This window comes from Cynara cardunculus (genome assembly GCF_001531365.2).
Source record: "Cynara cardunculus var. scolymus isolate 2C chromosome LG 1, CcrdV1, whole genome shotgun sequence".
Classification (NCBI taxonomy): Eukaryota; Viridiplantae; Streptophyta; class Magnoliopsida; order Asterales; family Asteraceae; genus Cynara; species Cynara cardunculus.
In genome coordinates, this window is record NC_037528.1 from 28,573,178 (window position 1) to 28,578,854 (window position 5,677).

The window sequence follows — 5,677 nt, forward strand, 5'->3', positions numbered from 1 at the left end:
AGTTGGTGGGGTTGTGACAAGAATTGGCCTGGGCTTTGCCTTTTTCAATACTAGTCTCGAAAGAATTGAGAACTAATAGATTTCGTGGTATGCCCGGTATTTAGAAGTTTAGAACAGGATTCTTGTAATCTTTTAATCCTGACACAACTCTCATCAATTCTTTTCTCTCACGACAACTACCCCTCTCTTTTTCATTTTAGTCTCAGCACACAAACCCTTTTGTATTTAATGCTCACTCAGATATGGTTGTCCTCTTGGGTAGGTTTGTCGATTCTGACATTCCATAGAGATATTTCTGTTAAGCACTCAGTCCCTCCTAAATTACTATAAGCTCAGTTGATCACAATGGTTGATTAAAATATTATTTCTGTAAATCACAATGATCAGATAAAATTGATCAAGATATTTGGCTTTTAAGCACAAACAATGAAGGAGTGATACACAAAATCAGATTATTCAGTATCTGAGAGAAACGATGAAGATCTGTAAGAATCAAGTTTACAGATTCAGAATATTCAAAGAATTAACGAATATGTATCAATCAAAGTAGAAAAAAAAACAGAAAACAAACTTTGATTACTAACGAGCGTATTATCACCGAAAATGATTTTCATTTTAAGAGACGTGATAATAACAATTTGAAGAATAGCTGAAACATGTATTGGAATTATGTTCGATGAGAAATTACGTAAGTAAAATATCAGGAAATACCTGTTCAGAAAATGTACTCGTTTTCACAAAAAAAATATTTACTTTCTGAAAACATTCATTCAAAAATTCTAGAGACTCCCCCTAGAATGTAAATTTAAGTAATGTTTCAGTTCAACTCAAAAATTAAAAAAATGGAAACATTTTTAGCACGGGTCATAAACTGGGTGTTTAGAAACCATAAACATTAAAGCATAGGTCCTAAATTGGATGTTTAGAAGCCTTTGTTTGGAACAAATTACAACCTCCCCCTGAATTTGTGCATCATATGTATGAATCTCTGATCAGCGCAGTAATGACGCACCTGCAAAATCAGATCGAACAGATTTTGGTACCCAAACAAACTTGGGTCCTTATTTGTTAGTATCAAGTTACGAGATGTTATAACTTCCAAACCATCTATTTTTATTAGATATGTTCTTTTCGCGCTTTTAAAAGGATAATTATATACAGAATAAGATCCATACTAGTTATTGTTATCATACCTGTTATTATCTTTCCAACTTTTCTGATATCTGTTGTCTGCATTCCATCTGTTGTACCTCCTCCTGTTCACAAAATCAATATTCTTGCATGTGGAGCACATGATTCTTTTCTTGCAAAGATTTATTAAGTCATAAGTGGATCTCACAAAACAAGGAAGATTATTAGTAACAACAGAATTATGAGACGCAACAGATTCAGACTTATTAACCCAAATGCTTTTAACTTTTGAATGAGAATTGGGTGATCCGATGACGTACCCTTGATAGTACTGACTTGATGAACGAGAATAGTTCTTAGAAACAGTAGATTTAGGACTGCTTGAATAACTGTTAGACTTAGAACAGTCATAGAAACTTGTTTTACACTGGGAAGGAGAACCAATTGAGCTTTGAGCACAAGAAAAGTCTTTGACTTTCTTTAAAAGCTGGTCTCGTTCAACAGCAACTAAATCATACTTCTCTTTAAGTTCAGTTCTCATCTTCAATTCTGTTTCAAGTTTTGTCTTCAAATCAGACAATTTCTTGGAAATATCCAGGAGTTTAACTTCTAACTCCTTCTTAAGCTTCTCAAATTTCTTCTTCTCATTATCAAACTCTTTTCTCTCTTCATCTGAGCTGCTTTTCTCATTTTCAGAAGCAATGTCGAGCCACTTTTTTTTTTTTTTGCAATCTCTTTAGCTATAGCTGCATATTTCTTTGAAGTATTCCTCTTTTCAAGCACAAATAACTTCTTCTCTTCGTCTAAAGCTTTTTGCTTTTGAGCAATGCTTTCAGACAATTTCTTGCTCATCCCTTTATCAGTCTTGGCTCGTTCCAAGATGATCAACTGCTCAAAATCAGAGATCTGCTTTAAAAACTTTTTCGCATTCAACTCGAGAGAGTTTATCTTGTTTTCATAAGATATGTGTTCAGCACTGAAACGTTTCTCTACTACAGAAAATCTTTTGTTCTCTTTCTCAAAAACTGATCTTTCAGTATTCAAACTCTGTTCAGATTCCAAGATTTTTACTTTCTCTACATCTAGTAACTTTCTTAACTCACTTAGATCACTCTTAGATTTATAAAGTTTATCGGTTAAGTCCTCAGTATCTGTATTCTTATTCCCTTGAGAATTCCTTTCAACATTCAGTTCAAACTCAGCATTACGGATTTTATCTACCAATTCTTGCTTAGTTTTGCTCTGTGATAAGTGTTAATTTATTAACCGTATTACATCATTTTCTTAACCATTTTCCTTTGTTTTATTTGCTCGTTAGTGTCGTAATTGAGTCTTTTTATGTCTTTTTCATATATTAGTAGCTATATAGTATATCTAATGTTAATTCCCTGTTTTTGCAGGTTTTTGATCATTTTTGGGTCCAGTCATGCGGCAGTCCTACAGGACAAGGAGTGGCAAGGTCCTATAGGACCTGTCCGAAAGCTGGAAAACTACTTGGGCCGTGGAGATATGGGCTGGTCCATAAAGGAGGCGTGGTCAACGACCTTGGGCCCGGTCAAAGCCCAGTTTTGAAGGAATTTTTGTCTTATTAGTTGGCACCCACTATGGGACCTTCCTTGGACTATAAAAACAAGCCTTTGGCCTTGTTTTAATTCACCAATTCACTAATTCACAAATACTTTTGGAGATTTTTGGAGACTTTCTTCCATTTAATCTTTATGATTTTTTGTGTAAGCTACTCTCAAGAATATTGTTTTCGGTTCTCTTTGTTTGACTTTTCAAGAACCGATCTTTGTAGTTGTAATTTCATTCTCTAGTGTAATTTACGTACTTGTATTTAATCTTCATCTTCTTTCTGTTCCAAGTTACGTTATGTTTTCTTACTTTTATTTCAAGTTACGAATTAGTCGTTCGTTGTTGCTTTACATCGGATCTCGTCCTTTGTGGCTCACGGCTAATGTACGTAGACTAAATAATCTATTTTTACGAGTTTGCAAGTAATCTTTCGGTCTTTGTAACGAAACTTGTCTTGCAAGTTTCGTTACTTGACTTGCAAGTTTCCTTCAAAAGTCAACCCCTTTTCCCAAGGTTTTCAAATGTCAAGTACTCTTCCCATCAAAGTACCATCATCCATTCCATCATGTACTTTCTTCCATTATGATTAGATTAATATTAATTAATATAAATTAGTTATTAATAATTTATATTTCAGTCTTTTACATTTCAGTATTTATATTTCAGTCTTTATATTTTAGTATTTATATTTCAGTCTTTATATTTTAGTATTTATATTTCAGTTTTTACATTTCAATCTTTACATTTCAATCCTTTACATTTCAGTCTTTACTTTACTGCAATTTACATTTCTGTCATTTAATTTCCAGTATTTTACTTTTAGTCATTTATATTTCAGTCATTTAATTTCCAGTATTTACATTCCAGTATTTCCATTTCTTATAATTTACTTTCTGTAATTTACTTTCTGTAATTAATTTCTGTAATTTACTTTCTGCAATTTACTTTCCGTATTAGTTATTTATTTTTCAGTCCTTACATCCTTCGAGAGAAGAAACCGAGCGATGATGGGCTAAACGCCTTAGCTTGGGGTGTAACGGGAAATTAAGACCAAAGCCGATGTGAAAGTACAAAGGTGTCTTATTAGCATTATAATCTACTATTTATTTCAGGTGCTTAATATTTCATTTRATGATTACATTAAAATTAATTGACAACTAATTTTGTGTATAAAAATGTATTGACTTTCAAAACCTGAGGTAATAGGAGAAGRCTATAAATAGCTTTAGTGTCTKACAAAYGCTATACTCCTACGGYGBAGGATGGTAACACTGTGTTGTGCTAGGATTCACGACGTCTAACATAAATGATATCGTATCGATAACACGTTGACCGGTGTGTGCTCTTGGGAGGCCGTCTGACCCGATAGTTGATAYTGTCATAGTWATATAAAATCATTTATTGATTTTAGATAATTATGACAGGAATGCTATGTCACATTTTTACTGAATCATTTGTTTAATGTCTTAATCAACTGTTACACCCTGTGCTTCTTTTTAAGATTGATATTTTCTTAGTTATTAATCAAACCTCCCCATTTTAGATAAATCAAATCCCTCGATTCGCCATCTGAAATTAATTTTTATAAACTGGACTTTCGAAATAACTTTACAAGTTATCTTTGTGGGAACGATATCTGGTACTTTTTGCCATTATTACTTGTTACGAGACGAAAGTAGTTCGAGGTGTATACTTGCGTTGAGTTCTATTTTTGTGTTGGAATCTAAGGTTGAATAAACCGACGAGCAAGTTTTTGGCGCTGTTGCCGGGGATAGTACGCTGAAGTTTTTTCTTTTTAAGTAAAGTTTATAAAAGTTAGTTTTTCTACCATCTTTTTCTGAACGCACCGTGCATGCCAAGGCTGTCGCACGGTGAATTTTTTCCACTTGATCCGGATATTGAACAAACTTTTAGACAACRAAGAAGAGTGCAAAGAGCTCTTCGAGCTTTAAACTCTGAAACAATGGCTGAAAATGTGATTATTGACGGAGAAGGTGTAATCAGAAATGAACCAAATATTCCATATGAGGATGAGGCTCAAAACATCTTTCGTCTTGCAAATGCTAAAAATGGTGGCATTATGGCGTACGCTATTCCTAATTTAACTCAACTACACAGGGATACGTAAAGCCTACCATTGATGCCACCCATTTTTCACTTAAACCACTGATGTTTCAAATGCTTCAAACAAACGGCCAGTACGCTAGTTTATCTTCTGAAGATCCTCATTCTCATATGCGTTCTTTCATGGAAATCACAGACTCTTTTCTCATCCCTGATGTTTCAGACGATGCTCTGAGACTAAAACTTTTTCCATTTTCACTAAGGGATCGAGCAAGAGCATGGTACAATTCTTTGCAACCAGACTCTGTGACTACATGAAATGAAATGGCAGAAAAGTTTTTGAAAAAGTATTTTCCACCCACGAGGAATGCCAAATCCAGAAATGAAATTTGTATTTTTAGACAACTGGATGATGAAGCAGTTCCTGATGCATGGGAAAGGTATAAAGAGCTGCTGAGAAAATGCCCTCATCATGGCATTCCGTACTGCATACAACTAGAGACATTTTACAACGGTTTAAATATCGTTGCTAGAAAAATGCTCGATGCTACAGCAGGTGGAGCTTTCACAACTTGTACCTATAACGAAGGTTTTGACATACTTGAAAAGATTTCCAATAATAACGGACAATGGTCTGACCCACGTACAATGCCACTGAAGAAAACAGCTGGAATAAATGAGGTAGATGCTGTCTCGGCCTTAACAGCTCAGATCACTAAGCTAATTTCAAATTTAACATCTAGCCCACATGTGCAATCTGATGCTAATACCTTTAATTCCAATGTTCAATTAGTACAATGCGTGTACTGTGGTGAAGGTCATGCTTTTGAGCAGTGTCCTGGAAATCCGGAGCATGTAAATTATGTCAACAAGACTAGACCATTTTCGCAAACTTATAATCCGGGAT

General features: G+C 34.4%; 1 non-coding gene across 1 annotated transcript; it reads right to left on the bottom strand.

The window, feature by feature from the left end:
- Positions 1-5,142: 5,142 nt before the first annotated feature.
- LOC112503060 lies at positions 5,143-5,249 on the bottom strand. Its single transcript, XR_003067832.1, has one exon. It is a non-coding gene; the product is annotated as a small nucleolar RNA R71 (small nucleolar RNA).
- Between the last annotated feature and the right edge of the window lie 428 nt (positions 5,250-5,677).